This window comes from Lissotriton vulgaris, chromosome 2_1 (genome assembly GCF_964263255.1).
Source record: "Lissotriton vulgaris chromosome 2_1, aLisVul1.2, whole genome shotgun sequence".
NCBI lineage: Eukaryota > Metazoa > Chordata > Amphibia > Caudata > Salamandridae > Lissotriton > Lissotriton vulgaris.
In genome coordinates this window covers 1,735,127,929-1,735,147,844 of record NC_141687.1, presented here as the reverse complement: position 1 = coordinate 1,735,147,844, position 19,916 = coordinate 1,735,127,929, and positions in this window count along the sequence as shown.

Sequence of the window (19,916 nt, the reverse complement as noted above, 5' to 3'; positions counted from 1 at the left end):
TGGCAAGAAGGAGCGCAGGGGAGACGTACTTCCGCACCGCAGCCACCAATGCCTCAGTGTACCCTAGAAGCGTGATTAGAGTGTCGTCGGGGACCTGTAACCCAGTCATGTGATGGAACGCCGCCAGCACCTCCGTCCAGTAGCAGCGTATGGGGCAGTCCCAGGCTAAATGACAGAAATCTGCCCCTTCTCTACCACTGCGATCACAATGGTCATTGTCTCGGAGGCGCTTCAAGCGTACAGGTGTATAATAAAGGCAATGAATGTATTTGTAGTGGAAGATGCGTAGTCTGCTACTAGCCAAAATATTACCAGTTTGGCGGCAGTAGAAGGACCACTGGTCATCAGTGAGGGGGGAGCTCAGGTCCTCCTCCCAACATGCCCTGGCTGTAGGGTGGTCCTACCTGCGGTCTTTTTGAGTAGTACGATAAAGCAGCGACACAACATGTGTGGAGGTAGTTTGCTGCAGGAGGGCATGTAAGGGAGACAGGATGGGAGGTTCCTTCAGGAAACTCGGGGTAAGGCCTTTCACATCCTGTCATAGCCTAACGTAATAGAAAAACTCTAGGGGGGTAGGTAGTGTAGTGCTAAAGAATTCACCACTGGTGCAAAACGCGCCTTTGACATAGAGTTTACCCCAGGTCTGAATGGAAAGTTTCCGGAGGAGCTGGTGGCAGCTACCCTCCTGAGTGACAAGGAGGTTGAGTCTGCCATTAAGGGGCAGCAGGGGGAGTAGAGGATGGTGGTGTGGAGAAGGTTGCCCAGATCTCGCTGGGCACTGGTGGTGCAGTGTACTGGGCTGGAGGCCAGATGATTCTTAATCGCTGGTGTGCTTAAGTAGGCGAAGCAGGTGGTTGGGGCCGTATTTCCAGCTTCTATTGCCAGGTGGGTCATGTAAGGGGGGGTTTTACAGTACGCTGCAAAGTGAGCCTGGGCACAACTGAAATATAGCCCCAAATCTGGCACCTCAAAGCCACCTGAGTGAGAGTGTTTCATCACAGCCTAGCTTGTTTCCCTCCCCAGGTGAGGCGGATGAGTTGAGTTTTTAGGGCTTCAAAGAAGTGGCAGCTGAGGGCATAGGGAATATTAATGAAAAGATAAAGCAATTTGGATAATATCACCATTTTGATGAGGGAGGTTCCTCCCAGCCAGGGAGAGCGGCAAGGTAATCCATCTGGTGATTTTCTCAGTTAGGAGATAAAACGTTCTCCCATAATTGGCTGTCATCAAATCGCTCTGATTGCGAGTGATGACTATGCGGAGGTATGCAAGTGTATCTTTGCACCATATGAGGGGGTAGACAGGTGTGAAATGCTGTAGTGGCATCAGTGAGGGGTGTAGATCTGAGAATTTCCCCTGTTTATGTTGAACCTAGGGAGGTGACCAAAGAGAATGAGCAATCTGAGGATGGGGTTGAAGCTTTCTTCCGGGTTGCGAAGGTAGAGGGTGAGGTCGTGAGCGTGTAAAAAGATTAGTATTTGTCTCTCTGGATATATGAGGGAATGGTTTCAGAAGTGATGTTGGACTTTGGCAGCAAGGGGCTCGATAGCCAGGGTAAAAAGGTGGGGTGAGAGAGGACATCCCTGTCTAAGGCTTCTGGCTTTTGTGAAGGGGAGGATTGAGCGCCATTAACCATAATGCTGGCCCGCATATGTTGCAGGACAAATGCAAGGTAGTCCCATTACAGGGAATCGAACGCCTTGGTGGCATTGAGAAATACAGCCGCCGTGTTTGTGTCAGGGTCAATGTCTTGGAGGACCGCAAACAGGTTGCACAAGTTGTGAGGTATGCCTCTGCTGGGCACAAACCCCAAATGGTCAGGAAAGACCAGGACAGTCATGAGGGGGCTAATGCAATTCGCAATCAGTTTTGCTAAGATTTTAGCATCATCATTTATTAGGGAGAGGGGCCAATATGAGTTGCATTGTGTAGTTGGCTTACCCAGCTTCAATATGGATATTATCAGCACTTCTCTCATTGTTTGGGGCAATATACCAGTCTCTTGGGCCTCCTCAAAGAAGTCTTTATAAAGTATACTTATTTTTATAAAACCTGTGTGGTGTCCATCTGTAGTGTTTTCGCTGTATTGCTGTATGTGTTCACAAATGCTTAACGCACTGCCTCTGAGATAAGCCTGTCTGCTCGTGACAAACTACCAAGGGGGTGAGCAGGGGTTATCCAGGAGTGTAATCCCCTTTCCCTGACTAGAAGCAAGGGTCCCTATTTGGGCAAAGGTACCTACTTCTGCCAACATGTGACCCCCAGTTCTAACAATAGATCTGTCACATCTCATTATGTCTTAATCAGGAGGTATTAAATGTTGAGTATTGAGGAGGAGGAGTCATTGAGCCAAGTTTCAGTCAGGATCAGGAGTTCCAATTCTCGTGAGATGATGAGTTCAGAGATATCCGCTGCGTGTTTCACTGCTGATCTATAGTTGAGAAGCATTGATTTGATATGAGGGTTCATAGTTGCTTCAACAAGGTGATATGTGGTGACCTGAAGTAGGTTATCCTTATTTATGGATCTAAAGTTAGCAGTAGGTTCTCCATCCAGGTCAGAGGAAATAGTAGATACGATGATTGGAGACAACGCATAGCCATCATACAACAGAAACAGGGCAGCGTGTCATCATTCGACAACTGAGGCAGGAACCTAAGGGGTCTGGACAGGTGGTTAGGAAGAGGTCCAGAAGGCCAGCGTGGGTTGAGAGGGTGAGTGGAAGAAGACCTTTCCATTCCACAACATTTAATACTTGCTGAAAGAGTAGGAAAAACAGTTACCAGGGGAGGATAGAGTTTGCAAAGCTTCTCATTCTTCAATGAGCAGTGTAGGAGGGTCTTGAGGTTATCTTGTACAGTAAGGAGGTCTAGTTTGCGGTCAGCCAGTTTCTCCTCAATCTGGCGAAGGCTATCATAACCAGGTACCAGCCCAGAATAAGATGATGGGTGGAGCCCCTTACCCTCACAAAGATTGCAAGGATAGATAGACTCCATCTTGAGATCAATTATAGTATCCATTGGGGGGAGGCTTGGTATAGATGGTCAGGGTTACAAGCATGAGGTTGAAGAAAAAACCTTTGAGGTTGAAAGGTGGGGGTGATGGTGGGTAAATCCAGCTTAATTGGTGTAGAGATTGAAAGGAGGAAGGATGTAGAGGGTTAAAAGGTAAAGTGCTGGAGTTTAAAAATGGGTGCAGGGAAGCAGAGGCAATCAAAGTAGAGTTACTGTTACTTGGAGATGGAAAGCATGTGTCATTGAGAGTATTACACAGTGTGAGGGAGGAGGAGGAGGTTCAGTAGTAATGGGGAGACTAAGATGATTTGGCCAAGTGGGTTTAGGGTTGATAATAGGGTTGTTTGGAGGGGAGACATGATGGGAGGGCACGGAAGGTACGTCAGTAGAGGGGAGACTAGAATGGCCTATACTAGCAGGATTAGGGTTTCTAAGTGCACTTTTAATCCTATTAAAAATACAGTCAGAACGATTCAGATGCAGGTCAGAGGCTTGTATGTTTGGACAAAACCTCTGAACCTGACACACAGCTTTAAATAACTTCCAACAGAGACCACAATACAAAACATACACTCTACCATCCATGCATCATAACCTAAGTAGATGCTTACCCAAACACTCCAAAAGAACTTTGGGGCATCATTAGGGGTTGAAAAGTGGTATATAAATGCTACAATATACCATAGTACTCTGCAAAGCCATTACCAAAGCAAATTCTGTAGTTATGGTCATTATCCAGTGACCACAATATGGCATTGCATAAAGAAACTGGTAGGTAGTCCACTTCATTAACGATCTGATACATAGGAGCAAGTCTAAAGAAATGTATATTTATACCAATGAGTATACACTCGGGCAAAATTATGTAGAGCCAGTCTAACCAAAGAACACATTTTGAGACTGAACAACTGCAAACTATGCTCTACCCAACTTTACTCATTCATCATTTTTCATTTGCTTAACCCCTTGCATGCGGGTATGATTCTGTGCGGCAAAATCGCAAGTGGGCGGGTTTATGACGGCCCCCAGCCATCATCAGCACACAAGCGCCGTAGTGCATGACGGCTGAGGGCCGTCATCAGCATGCAAGGGGTTAATACAAAAGGCCTTATTTATGAGGCCTTGCGATACTTTTACGCCGCCATTGTGTCACTTTTTGTGACGCACCAGTGACGTAAAAAATGCGCCACATTGTGCCCTTTTTACAAAGTGCCACATCCAAGCGGATGAATCACTTTGTAAAGCCTCATAGAAGTGTCACAGTGTAATCTACTAGATTTCACTGTGCCACTTCTAGGACGCCACTGTGTCAAAACCTTATGCCTGCCTCACAGCAGGCGTAAGACTGATGCAGGCCCTTTCACATGGGGCTGGCCCCCTGTGAAAAGACATATTGCTGGAGTTGTGTCTGTTTTCAGACACACCACAGCAATGAGTCAATTTTGCGCCTAAATATACATCAGTAATATTGACGTGTCTGTAACTCCTTGCAACATGGAGTGCCATACATGAAATACGGCGCATCCATGGTGTCGCAAGGAGGGCGCCGTGAAAACTGTTGCATCGCTGTTTTCACGTAGCAAAACAAGGCCCAAAGTTACTATTAAGAGAAAGGCACAGTACAAGGATTTATGGACCCATTGGCAAACATGTTTTGTGACTATTGACTGCTCAAGAGGGGTATATTTGCAGCTACCTGCTGCAACATGGGACCGTTTGATCCCTATTCTTGATAGTGCAGTAAGACAGTAGCAGAGTATTTTAGATGCAATTGAATGAACACATTTCAGTTGAATATTAACAAGTAACATGAAATCATACACTTTTTAGGAAAATTATGGTTTATATAGCTTTATGTCTTTAAAATAAAAAAAGAACTTTGCCATTTTTGTTTCAGTGCTTTTTCACCTTTTTCATCTCAAAATTGTATCCTGTAGTAACACTAGCTTTCATTAACACATTTTGTTGATGTGACAAATGAATTGTATTGCATTTAAATAGCGTCTACCAACCCTGATGAGGCCTTTATCTGAATTGTGCAGTACTACTGGAAACCAAGGTGGGTAGTTAGTCGAGTACATTATTGGTTATAAGCTTTAGCCTTGTGCTTTCTCTGGAGTAGTTCCATGCTCTTTCTTCTGTTTCCTCGAGATAAATGAAAAGGAATTAGATGAAAGTAAGGGCCTTATGGCAGGTTAATGAAGAGCTCAACAGAGGGGGTAGGACTAGGCATCTTTGGATTTCAGAGTGAAGAGGGTTTTTTTTTGCAGTTTTAAACAGAGCGAACTCGGCGCTAAGGTCAGTTACATTACACAAGGACACATTTGTTTTTTTAGGACACATTTGATTTTTTTCAGGCACAGGGGAGAGTAAATGAATTTCCCAGAATCACAGGCTGTTGAGCAAACACACCTGTTCCCCAGATCCAAAGTCAGCAGCTTTGGCTGTTAAAAAGGTTGTACTTAACACCTTACTTTGTTTTTCTGTAATGTAGATTTTATGATGAGGCAGAAAGGCCAGGAGCAACAGGGGGCACAGGGAGACAATAAATGCTTGATGTTCTCTAAACGGGCAGGTCAGAGAAGCGCCATGGTACTTGGATTTCCGGTTTCCAGGATCAGCCCACGGAGGCTGACGGGGGTGGCTAAAGCCCTGTTGCACGCCTCTATCGAGGTGAGTAGTATTCATTGATGAGCCTCCGCGAAGCACTACATTTTGTGTTATTGGTGAAGCAGTGGGTGTTGTGTAGGGAAAATCAGTGTACTGTGCATTGTGAAATTGGGTGTCCCAGAGCTATGGGCACTGGGGCAGAACGTAATGCCCCAGGGGACAGGGTGACTGGTAGAAAAAGGCATAGAGATAGATGTGCCTGAATTAGGACAGTGCATACATGAGGAGGGGATATACAGGATGATTTACACCCATGCCTAGAAAGTATTGTGCATCAGATAACACGTGCTGATATTCAATGGAGAGAACATGTGATTTGCGTTGGGACTAGGGGATGCCAGAAGTATCAATTTGTCCCATATGTAGTTTCTAATCTGGTGCTAAATCCTGACATAAGGTCCTACCCAGCAATTGCCGATTCCTTTATCAACAGTCATACCTAGGTCATACCGAATAAAAAAAGTCCAACTTGGCTCCAACCAATCTTTCAATTTATCGTTCACTCTTGCTACTTCCTTTACTTGGTGAATTTGTTTTAATATATCCCCTGTCTCTGATTTTTTTGAGCACTATGCCTTCTACCTGCTGGGTGAGTCTAGCGCTATACAATCCTATAAATAATAAACAACTAATAATTAAATAACTCATGAAGCACCCAGAAATGATTAAAATTCAGGACCAGTCTCAATCCGGCGTTAGGTAATCACACCGTACAGAAACAGCATTGGTAGTGGTCACTACCATCCATAATTGTGCTGCTCGACTTGTCTGATGCATTTATTACTGCATCTCATCGTAGGTTACTTCAAAGGCTGCAGGAGATTGGAATTCATGGGACAGTGCTACACTGGCTTGGCGATTTTCTCTCCAACTGAACCCAACCATCACCCTGGATCCCTATAAGGTTTGCACCATGATGTTAGACAAGAGGTAGACTTAGGACTCTTGATTTTCAACATATATGGTGCACCCCTCGCCAAGACTGTAAAAGCCTTAGGGTTCGAAATATTATCGTGTGCGAATGGCACGCGGCTTATAATCTCCTCCGACCAACCTTATACCATGAAAGAGCAGGTTCTGTCCTTCACAGGCGTCTGCTTTTAAATGATGCACTTGTTGAGAAGATCCTTTCCATTCCTCCCACTCACATTGAGGAAAACCCTAGTTCAAGGTCTTGTTATTAGCCGATTGGACTATGGCAATGCTTTACTGACCTCAGTAAATGAGATGTTGTTATCAAAACTACAAGTTGTGCTGAACACTGCAGCCTGCCTCATTTGCACTCTTTTATCTGGGATGGCATGCGCTCCTACTCCTCTACTCCCTGCATTGGCAACCAGTCTAGAAGAGATATATTTTCAAAATGTGCTGCCTCACTCACAATGCCCTGACAGGAAAAGGTCCCAGTTATCTACTATCACAGCTTACCTACTATTGCCCTTTCAGACTTTTCAGAATAATTGACAAAGCTCCGTTAACTGTACCACGGGTCAGAAAGTCCCCATCTGGAGCCAGTCATTCTCTTACCTAGCCCCTAGCCCCTCTAGCCACTGCTGTTTCATATTCGAACAAGCTCTGATCGTTTTCTTTTCATTAAAGCACTTAAGACAACGCTGTCCTAACTTAGCTGCCTCCTTTTGCCTATGACCTGCTACTGAACCACCTCTCTGGCTGATTTATGCATGTTTCAAGTTATTATAACATAACACAGAACATCCACTTCAGAGAGATTGAAGACAACTTTTGCAGGTCTACTTCAGTACCCAAAGCTGAGCAAGAGAGGTATGGAAATGGATATGGCAGACTCTCCTCTCAGAAAAAAATGTCTCACAATCCACCCTTTCTGCTCATGGTCTTGGAGGAACCTGCTAGTTTCTCTGTTCCCTCACAAAGCTAGTGTCTGTAGAGACTAATTTTCCTCTCACTGCCCTTCTTCTACAAAAAGCTTGTGCCGATTGAGAAGCATATTACTTTCTCTGAATCCTGGCTTCTCCCTGCAGCTCTTAGGCTTTCCCCTGCACAATACACTGATAAAATATATCAATGTCAAGTTTGCACAGGTACAAAATAGAAGCACTGTTTTTTGCTCATTGTGTCACGTGGAAAGTCAAAGCAAAGGGGGCGTGGTCTGGCCACGAGGGAGAATGGCCACTTGAGAGAAGAGCTCTGCTCTGGGAAGGCACCCATCCAGAGGCAGCCTCATTTACAGTGAGCTTGGGGCTAATAATAAGACATTTTTCAGAAGGTGAAATTACTTAGTCATGAACAGTGTGGTTTGTTCTGACTGGTGACCTTTTTTTGGAGGGCTTTTCTCAAGCTGAAAAGTGCCTGAGGAGACAAGTGCAGCCGGGCCTATTTGGAATCCCAGAGGTGCTTGACAGCAGAGATATGTGAGGCAGACAATTCTCTGGTTTTCAACTTTGAAATGTGAAGTGGGTCTTCACAGATAAAGGTCAGTGTCAAAGTTGTTATTCACAGAGTAAATGAAAGACTTTCCTGTTCTTGAATTGAGGCACTTCTGAATTTAAAAAGAAGATAAATAGGCTCATGCGGTAAGAACTGTCTTTGCCTTTCTACACTGTGGCTGAATTCTGGGACTGAATGACTCTTTCTGGGGTTAATTATGACTAAAATTATTATTTCATTAGCATTTTGAAAACCGAAGCACTGCTGAGTAGCTGAAGCACCTCACAAGCTGCCTTTCTGCACTGCCATTAACATATGAATTGCCAGCACTTTAAACTCTGATTTACAACCTCTTTAATAGCCATCTAGAAACCTTTACAAGAACATTAAAGAGCAGCTTTCCACATGAACCAATACTTCCTGTATTTGTGGGGAATTATTATTGCCAGAATGTCACCAGCTGGATCAACAGCTTTCTAAAATAATTTACCACAGAATCTCTTCAATTGTCATTTGGAAACCTTGTTAAGGGAAAGTCAGAGAACAGCGCTTCCAAATGTATTAATACTTCTAGCATCCCTGAAAGTCCTTTATTTTTCAAAATGTAATAAGTAAGACTGGCGCAGTGGTTTGAAGTTTTTATATATATTATCTCAACATTATGAAGTTTATAGTTGCAATCATTAGTCATTGCTTGCTTATATTGTTTTCCTGAAATTTTATGAGGAGCTTCATTTGGCTGTGACTATTTTGATGTTGATATGAGGTGAATTTCTACATGTTTCTTCTCATTCCATGGCAATTCTGTTATTACTGACTTTTGCAGTATAATGTGAGAGGGAATTTTTTTGGGAAACACCACACAACTCATTATTTCAAGAGGCTATTCATACATCTGAAAACAATGTAGTAAACAAACAAAACTCTTTTTTATAGCTATGATTTGTTAATCATATATGTTAATATTGTTTTACTAGCATTTGACAAATAATGTGAGTGAAATTTCTACATTCAGTTATTCAAGAGGAAATTTCATGATATTGTATGCAATAATATGTGTCATCTTTGAGGAATGGTACATGTTCTTTTATTATTATTTTGCAGAAAATACCGTCAGCTAAGACAGTGGCTTTATATCTCACGCAAACTATTGTTCTGCTTACACCTTTTTAAGTAGATAACGCCTTTCTACCTGATCTTAGCCTTTCACCATATCATTTTTTACAGACCATCTATTGGATTGCTTCATCACCTCATCAGCCAAAAAGAGTTTATATGTTAGACACTCTGTCAAGGCAACATAATATTAAGTAAATACAAACTGCTTCATCTTTTTTGACATTTTTGCCCGCTATTGTTCTTTACATCTTTAAATGTTTGAGGCAATGCCCGATTTTCCTCTGCATGTAGTTTTTTATGAAATGTTATTATTGCTTTCACCTACAATATATATAACTTGCTCAGTTTGAGATACTGCATTATATGTTGTATTTCTATTTTCTGCTTATTGTTGTCAATTGTGAATTTGTTTTCATAATTGCTTCTCACCACGTTACCGCATCAATACGTTACTGTAGAGCGTCTATGAAGCGCAACATACAAATGTCTACTAATAGGAATGAGAGTAAAATACCTAAACAAGCACTCTTTACAGTAGTTTTGAAACAATCTACAGCTTTGCCAACGCAAGGGAACTTGTCCTCTTCAACAAATATGCCCCAAGTTGCGCCCTCTCATGGTGACTAGACTTTAACAGACACCATGCAACGTATATTGCAGGAGCTTTCTGGGGTCAATCGTCGATTGGAAGGGATGGATATCACAATTACATCTCTGGCTGAAGAAACTAAATCGATTAGAGCAGACCTTACAACTTTTCATACTAGAATTGAAAGTCTTGTCTCTAAAATATTGGCCATGGAGAATTGCCTTGATACAGTCCAAAGCTCAGACCAAGATCTTCTCTTTTTGCACAGCAAAATCATTGACTTAGAAGATCGCAGTAGAAGAGACAATCTCCGCTTCTTTGGCTTTCCGGAAAATATTGAAGGACACAAAACTAAAATATTCTTCTGTGATACCCTTCCAATAATGACTGGAATTTCCTTTACTCCACCTCTTGAAATTCAAAGAGCTCACAGAATTGGCCCTCTACGCACAGACCCTGCTGGACGCTCAAGGCCAATTATTGCCTGTTTCCTTCATCATGAGCAAACCCGACAAATATTGACTGCAGCTCGCTCGCAATGCTCTTTTCTTTTTAAGGGTCATAATATTCACGTAGCAGCGGATTTTTCTAAAGAGACGAATGAAAGACGGAAGGCGTTTTTCTCCATGCGGTCAGTTAGACATTAAATATGGGTTGTTTGAGCCTGCACGCTTCCGTATTAGCAAAAATGGAGAAACCAGGGACTTCTATGACCCTGAACTTCTACAAAAATTCTTAGATGACATCAAATCTCAGGACATGGATACGCAGTCCTCCCATTGTGAACAGTTCCAACCGTCTTCTTCCTTTTCCCCACAACTGCAGGTGCAAAGCCCACGAGCATCTAGTAACTCCAGACAACGGGGTAGAGACTGTAATAGAGTCAATCGTTTGCAGGAAGATAAAGCCTCAGCTTTGCATTCTGTCTCTACACTTACAAAGGAGCCACAGAGAGACAAATCTAATTCACCTCTTAAAACTCCTTCAGATGCTGACTGAATAGTTTACTATTATTTAACTGTTTATTTCTATGCTTTGTTGTACTTGTGCCATATCCTGTTTTTAATTCTGATTTTTCTTCATCAATATTACTATTAGATCATTTATATTCAGTATTATTTTTCTGCTATGAGATGTTCATCTACCTATTATTATTATATGCTTAGACATAGTTCATAGTAAATTCCATGTTTTTTCTTCATCCTCAATCCCTCTTCAGGGTATTGGAATTGCTTTATCTTTTTCTGCATGTTTTATCATTACTATGCTGCTCTATGGATTAAGGTAGGTATTGGTATTCCCTTTCTTTATACGTCCAAATTCTATGATTATGGATAGTCCCCCCCTTATTTTATTTTATAGTGCAACATGTTACCCTTCATTATACTATACCATTTTAATATATATTTCTCTTGTTTTAGCTTGGATATTCAGTGCTAATATGCTATGTTCCTTTTGAGTTCTTTTAATTATGAGTGCTCATTTTATCAGTCATTCATATTTTGTTAAAAGCTGTTGTTATTTGAATTCCTCATAATTTTACTATCATTTATTGCACTCTTCCCATACTGTATTCTTACTGTTTTACCATGTTAAGGTTCTGTTTGTTGATATTTCATTAATAAGCTGTAACAAGATACTGCAGGGCATAATTTCAGATAGTCATTATAGTATTTGGCTGATTAATTACTACCTAAGGCATACTTAAATTATTTTCATCAATCCTCTATCATATTCTACTGGATCTATCTCTCTTTGTTAATTAATTCCCAGGGCTCCTTATCTTACACTATCATCTACTTTGCTGATCCATTCTTTTCTTTTCCTGGATGGCGTCCTGTCCTGCGGCGGTGCTCTAGTGCGTCCAGGCCCGCGGTTCACAGTCTAGGTTTCCTAACTTTTCTTCATATCTTATTCTCACATCCACTTCTAATGTCCCTTTCGCCTACTTTATTCTATTTCTATGTATTCTTTCAAATACATAACATCTGCCTCATTTCTACTTGACTACTCACATGCCTTTATCCTGTTTGATTCCCTCCTTTCTCTGCACTATTATCTTATAATTTTCTGATACTATCACCTCTTTTCTTGCTTAACAACCAGAGTAACTCCCTCTCCTATTCTGCCCTACCCCCCCTATTCTTCATCTTTATTATTTCTTTGAATATTTGCCACTTAAACTCATGCTCATCCTTTATCTGTTGTTACATGGAATGTACATGGTGTCACCCATTATATTAAAAGAAAGAACGTTCTTTCATATTTGCAGTCTAAACATGTGGACATAGCTTTTTTGCAGGAAACGCACCTGGATGAAATTGAATCTAACAAACTCAGTAGAGACTGGGTTGGGAAGGTCATTCATAGCAGCATACGTAGGAATGACCCCACCAACCCTAACCCTGTCCGTAAGTGTGAAGTGGCTATTCTTATCGCTTTCCATTACAATTTCCAAGACATGGTCGGATCCTGATGGTCACTATGTCTTCGCTAAATTACGAATTGGGTATTCTTCAATTTGTCTTGGATCCATTTATGCTCCGATTGGGACCAAAAAACAATTTTCCTCCAGTTTGAGATCAATGCTTCCCAATATCTCATCGAAGGGGACTGGAATTTGGTTCAACGTCCTATCCTCGACAAAACGGGTCAGTTTGAAAGGGTTAATGCAGCAGATAGGGCCATCTTACAAGACATACTTTCTGATAATGGTTTGGTTGACCATTGGCGTCTCAGTCATCCACATAATAAAGAATTACATTCTTTTCTTCCTTGCATGTCACATTTTCCCGTTTGAAATATTTTCTGTTATCTCATAAAGCGGTTCAATTGGTCACAGATTCTCACATTTTGGAAGCTGCTTTATCTGATCACTCTCCTGTTCTGATATTTCTTGATTTAGGTTTGTCTAAACCAGGACGCAAACCATGGCAAATGAGTTTACAGAAATATAGGACACCTGGGGTAAGCTTCTTTTGCAATCTCATTTCCAAGATTATCTCACTATTAATGAGGACTCTGTCTTATAAGAGAACAATTTGGGCAACAGCAAAAGCCACTATTAGAGGGCAGTTAATGCGGGATACTGCTCTTATCAACAAGAATAATGTTGCAAAACAAACAGAACTAGAACGAGACATTCAACATTACTCTCAATTATATATACCAAACCCTACTTTACAGAATCGCAAATTGTTGGAACAAGCACACATGTCTCTTAATGGTCTCTTTACATCTAAGGCTGAGTATGCATTGCAGAAGATAAAAGGGAGACATTACGAACAAGGAGAAAAGGCTGGCCTATTATTGGCTGCACAATTGCGTCAGAGAGAAGCTGCTATGGCTATTCCCATTATAATAATGGGGTAACCCTAAAGGTACTGGACCTGGGTGATTACTAATGTAAACAAACAATGGTCCGAGACCCAACTTTTTTGAAAGCAAAAAATAAATTTTAAACAGTTCACGGTGTGTATTAAATTCACGAAACCGAACACAATTAATGAGAAACAGAAGAATAGGCAACAGTAACAAGCTCAAACTTTTTATAGCATTTAATCCATTCTTGGATTCAAAATTTAATCTACAGTTTTTTATACATTTTATATACAATGCCCCGTATCAAGAGCGTGCAGTAAAAGAAAAGAAAGTGTCAAAGGGCGTGATCGTGATGAGATGAAAAGGAAAGAGAAATCACATGGAGTATATAAAAATTATTCTGTATTATTCAGAAAAAAAAAAAAAAAAAAAAAAAAACAGTCAAAGAAGGACTGGAGCAATAAATCCTGGCCACATTAGTGAGTCAATGTACAGTCCTTAATGTTATTCATGAGACATAAGATGTATGAATGTCTGCACTAGGGGGAAGATAACATTAGTGGTCCAGGTATTTTTAGTTAGGTGTCGACGTTTCGACTCGTCTTGCGGCCTTGCGGTTAGTTATTCCTGGGCCATGCGAGTCTTCTTCAGGACAGATATGACGGGGCAAGGGATCTGGTAGATGACCTCTTCACAAGATGGAGTAGGCGTAAATACTTCCAAGGTAACTTGGTCCTTGCAAATTGAATGGGGGTATTACACAGGTCCTCTTTTTTTGTACGTATGGGGTTCCTATCTTAATCATAAGACCATATATCAATATATGTCTCCTCATTCAAAATCCATTGGTAATTGTGCAGCTTGAAAAAAGTCTTCACATTTTTATTAACCTGAATTAAGCTGTCTGAAAATGCTTCATGTAGAGAATAAATCACTCGCCGATTTGAAGCCAGAACCGGCAATTGGCAAAAATGGATAGCGTGTTTTAAAATAGACACGCGTCGGTTGTGGAACCCCAGGACTGTCCTCAGACGTGATCTCAGACAAAAGTACAGATATTGACCAGGCCTTCCACCATCATTTTGATGAAGTGTATAGAGAAGATCTCCTGCCACAACATCAACTAATACAGTCATGGCTAGATCAATATCAGGTTAAAGCTTTAGATGATCAGGCTTCCAACAACCTTAACAGAGAAATTAGCTCCACTGAAATAGCTTCGGCAATTGATTCTGCCAAAAAAAGTAAGGCCCCAGGCCCTGATGGGCTACCCTCCGAGATCTATAAAGTGCTAGCACCTGTAATAATACCAGTCCTGAAATTGCTTTTTACCTCTATATATGAGGAAGGAGGCAAAATTCCTGTTTCCTGGAATGATGCCATAGTGGTTCTTATTCTAAAACCAATGAAGAAACCATCCCAGTGCGACTCATATAGGCCTATTTCCCTCCTTAATACGGACTATAAGCTTATGGCAAAGATCTTAGCAGAAAGACTAAACGGGGTAGCAGGCCAACTATTGCATCTAGACCAAAAGGGTTTTGTCAGAGGCCGTTCAATACAAGATCTTACACAAGCCTTGGTGGGTGCAATAGATGTTGCCTCTCAATATAAAGTCCCACTAGCGGTTATCACATTAGATGCCGCTAAGGCTTTTGACCGTGTCAATTGGGAATTCTTGGCTAAAGTATTAGAAAAAGTCAATTTAGGCAGTAACTTTTGTGGGGCAATAGCAGCATTTTACCAGGCTCCGATAGCTAGATTGCTAATAAATGGAAGCTTATCCTCTCCTATAAAAATTCAGAGAGGAACAAGACAGGGGTGTCCGCTTTCCCCCCTACTCTTTGATTTATACATGGAATCGTTTGCAGAAAAAATTAGACAAGATCAAGACATTTTACCCTTTAAATATAACAACTGGATCAAAAAAGTCGCTTTATATGCGGACGATCTCATGGTGTACACTACGGACCCTATTAAATCAATTCCTCCCATATATAAAGCAGCAGAGCAGTTTGGCCAACTCTCCGGTTATCTGATCAATCAATCCAAATCAGAATGCATGTGCTGGAATATAACCCATGCTAATTCCATTTCAATATTGAAACATCAAATCAGATATCTGGGAATTCAAATTACGCAGGACATAAATCAACTTGCTGAAACAAATCTTTTAAAAATTGAGAAAGAAATCGTGGAATCCTTAAAAAGTTGGTCATTTCTCCCTTTGACCCTAATCGGAAGAATCAATATAGTAAAAATGATGCTGTTACCTAAATTAATATACATATTCCAGAACATTCCACTTACCTTTAAAGAAGCCAGACTAACTAAGATCCAAGCTAAATGGAATTCCTTTATTTGGGCCTCTAAAGGCATAAGGATCTCATGGAAAAAGCTTCGCAGGAAGAAAAGTAAAGGTGGATTATGCGCACCGGATCTGAGAGTATATGCCTGGACATTATTATTGAAAGCAGGAGTAAGGTTATTCGACACCCTAGGGGAGACAGAAACAGACTTTATGTTTCAAAATATGTTATCTGAGATCCAGGGAGGATCTAATGCATTTTTGTTCAAGTTTGGAGATATGCGTTACTTCAAAAAAGTGCGATTAAAAGTTTTTAGAGATATAGCATATGTGTGGGCCAGAACTAGAAGAGCGTTGAACATTTCATATTACTCCGCCCTCGCCCCAATATGGGACTCTCCTGGCTCTCCTGAATGGACTAAAGATTTACTATCTATCGCTTTGCAGAATGCAAATATCAGAACATGGGGCCAGCTATTACCTGGAGGGAATCTTTTGAGTTGGGAAGACATTTCTCTCCTTACAGATAACAATCTATCCAAATTCAAGTATTTACAAATTAAAAGCTGGACCCAAGCTGTTACAGGGGTTAAAGGTGCCAAGACTGTTTTGGATGAGCTTTTAATGAAGAAACCTAGAACACTTAAAACATCAGTCCTTTATTGGACAATACTCGAGGAAGAAGATGGAGAGTTTGCCCTTCCAGATCAGCTTTGGAGGGATCAAGTACAGGATGTCGACTTGCAGAATTTATGGCAAGTATCCTTTGACTTATTACATCTTACGGTCTCACCTGCCAATTTAAAGCGCAATCACTTGTTTTCTCTCCATAGAGTATACTGGTCTCCAGCTAGACTTGCCAAATTTTCGAAGGGGCCTACTCCCTGTTGTCCAAAGTGCAATTTGGAAAAAGCAGATGACCTGCATATGTTTATGACCTGTCCTGCACTTAGAGAATTTTGGTTTGAAATACAAGAAGGTATGGAAGCCCTTTTTGGGTATGAAATACAGGTTAGTACACAACAAGTTTTTTTTGGAATACCTTCTAATTATGAGAATGTATCACGAGATAATAATAAGTTATTTTTTTATTTGATTGTCTTAGCCCGTAGGGAAATATGTAAACTGTGGGTGAGCACCACTGTTCCGTCATATATAAATTGGATTAGGGCAATTAGGCATACTCTCAGCTTGGATAGTAGGGCGTGGAAGAAAAGGAAGCATTTTTGGACTCCCTGTATTATTTGGCTTGATGGTTTATAACAACTTTGTCCAATGATTAGCCCTTTTTGCAGAATGATTCACCCGTAGATCAGTCTAAGGGTCTGGTAAATTGAGAGACTGAGCTGACTATTCACATGGTGGTATCGTGAGATTTATACCGGGTGTCTGCAGAAAGAGCTCCCATAAAGATCTCGGTATAATCATTACTGAAAATATCTTTATTGGCGTATGAGGACTAAAAAAAAAAAAAAAAAAAATAAAAAAAAAAAAAAAAAATAAAAAAAAAAAAAAAAAAAAAAATAAAAAAAAAAAATAAATTAGTATTCCCCGTGGTTTAGATCCTTCCCTGGGTGGTTGTTTCAGAACAAAGGGGACTCTGTGAGCCCGCTGAACTTGTTGCTGCCAATTCCATCCTGTTATCTCTGGAAAGACGGTCTGCAATAACTCCACCACATAGAATCGCAAATCTGTGGCCTCAATCCCTTCCAGGACTCCTAATGGGCGTAAATGATTGTGCGTCTGGTGGTTCTCATGACCTTCTAGCTTCCATTAAATATCTACAAGCTGTGCTTCATGTGCCTCTATCTGGGTTCGGGTGGTTGCTATATCTGTCTCTGACAGGCATTCCCCGATAGTATTGCATACTTTAGCCAGTCTCCTGACTACGTCTTGAACTTTTCTTAGAGCCGTTTGTGCCTTACGGCTGTCCTGGCACTTCTCCTCTTGATGGGTTAGTATGGCCTGATAAATAGCGCCCAGTGTAGGAGAGTCCTGCCCATTGGTATCCTGAACGGCCGCTGAGGAGGAGCCAGTTAGCTGTTTTATAGCAGTGTAGTTAGCCGTTCCATAGCAGTGTTGACCCAGGCAAAGCCTTTGCCCTCAGCTACCGGTCGTCCCATCTTCTTAGGTATTTTGCAAGTGGTCATTGCGTGACCCCCTTTATGAGTTTCTAGATCACTACCATCATCACTAAAATCATCGGATGATTCTGACCCATCATGTGAACACTCAGCGCCATCAGATAATGAATTGAAGCAGTCCCTTGGTTTTTTCTCAGGGTCATAATACCCAGCTCCTCCCCCCCTCCTGATTCACCAACAGTTGTTTGCCATTCGGGCCATGGTCCTTACAATTGGGGGTTTGGTCAGGTATCCCAGGGGGAACGGGCTTGCGTATTTCTGCCATTAAACTAATCCCTGAAATGTTATGAGCATCCTTGGCACCCCTTGTCCATTCCCCTGGGGTTTGTCCCTGATGTTAGTTGTGCTCTTAGCAGTCCCTAGGTTTGGCCCAATATGCAAATCTGGCAAGTTTTTTTGGCCCCCCTTTCCCTCAATGAGGGTCACAGAGGCCTGCATACCTTTATTGGTGTCCTCTGAGCTGGGTGTAATTGGATCATCAGCCTGACCAGCAACAGTTGTAGCTCGAGTGTCATCCTGCTCCAGTTCGAGCACTCCCAACAATCTCAGTGCCTGCCAAACTCCTTGTCTTTCTGCTGACCCCTTCAGGAGCTCCACTACTGTAGGGCCGGCCAGACGCTGACTACCAGCAGCCCCGATTGTCCCTTTCTTTTCCAGGGAAGGCACCAAGCATTGAGTTGGGTTTGTGCGTCTCCCGTGTTCCTGCAGCATTGGCTCTGTTGTGGGCTTCCGCTCCTGCTCCACCGCTCCTGAAGCTGCAGCTATCACCGCCGTTGCTTTGCCCTTCTGCACTCCACCACCCACTTTTGGTCCCATTCCTGCCAGCAAAGTGAAGGAGTGGCAGATGGCACACTTCAAATGCCTCACAGCCGCACCAACAAGATGCCTCTAGGCAAACAAGCCTCCAAGGATCAGAGCTATTCGAGAGGAACCTCCAGAGCTCTGATAACTTTTGGCTGCTATAATGGGAGCCATAGACTGTTTCTCCCATTTGGGTCTTCAGTACCCTTTCAATGGACTTTCAGCCTTAGATCTTTACTCTGTACTATCGATGGAGTACACCGGTCATAGCATCACTACCACCCACCTCAAGCAGCTGCCATCTTGCCTCTCACTCAAACGATATACATTTTTTAAAACTATATTTCTTACCTTAAATTAGATATTCCTGACCCAGATATTTTTGCTGTTGATATTTCTGTGTCACAATATTTCCAACTCTATATTTGTGTAAGTCGACATTTCCAACCCAACATTTTATCTGATTACCACTGCAGGGGGATTGGCAAGACGACAGAGGAAAAGTAAGTTGGCACTAAAGCTAGTGGCGACTTTTTGATACTTTAGTCGATTGAGGACAGCCATATTGAGGCCATATTAGAACCTTCAACTGTTATTGTCTTGTACAGACAACCCCTCTGAGGAGTGGCCTGCTAGGTTAAACTGCCAGGATTCTCACCGGGGGGTAAGTGCTCTAGGCAGGTTTTTCCTTATGTGAGCCCTGAGATATCTTAAGTTGACGCTGTACTGTGTCTGTGGAGGTTTCTTTTTACAACCACTGAGCATAAATATGAGAAAACATATTTAACCATGCAACCTTGCAGGAAACCTGGACTCTGCTCCAACCCGAGTCCTGTGAGCCAAAATAACATTGGTCAAGCAAAATCTGCAGATGCAACGAAAAATCTTAGTTTGCAGATGTGAAAGGAGACTGGGATGGCAGTGGGATCAGTAAGTTCAGAGCAAGTTCCGACTACCAATTCGAAGGATAGTGAGACGGGGCCAGCAATTGAGACTTCAGAGCAGAGGGAAGACATTTCATTTGGTTCAATCAATTCTCCTTCAAGGTCTAAAGTTCATGTTCTTAACTATGAGAATAATAAGAAAAGGGAACATAAAGAGATTCCTATGATCATTATGGGTGGCGTGAAGCAAGTCAAAGCTGAAGACTACCCCTTGCTTGTAAAGGGGAAAGAGGTACCACCCAGACTGTTAGTGGCACCTCAGTCTACAACTATACAAACTTTAGCAGAAACGCAGACCCCTACATCAAGGCTGAGTCAGGATTAGTCTCAGGTGGAGGTTATTGATATCCAGGTATCATCATCTCCCACTTCAGATCCAAACCTTGAGGCAAATATTCAGCCGCAAATACAGGCAGGGGTGACAACCAGACCCCCGGAGGACCAGCTGTAGAACATTCAGCAGCATGCTTAATGCGATATAAACACTATGCTCAATATAATTCTGGATTAAATTTAAGATCTCAACACCTCGCATTTTATTGAAATAGCAAAAAAATGAAGAAAATTTGACACAACTCACAGGGAAGTTGCAGGAAGCTA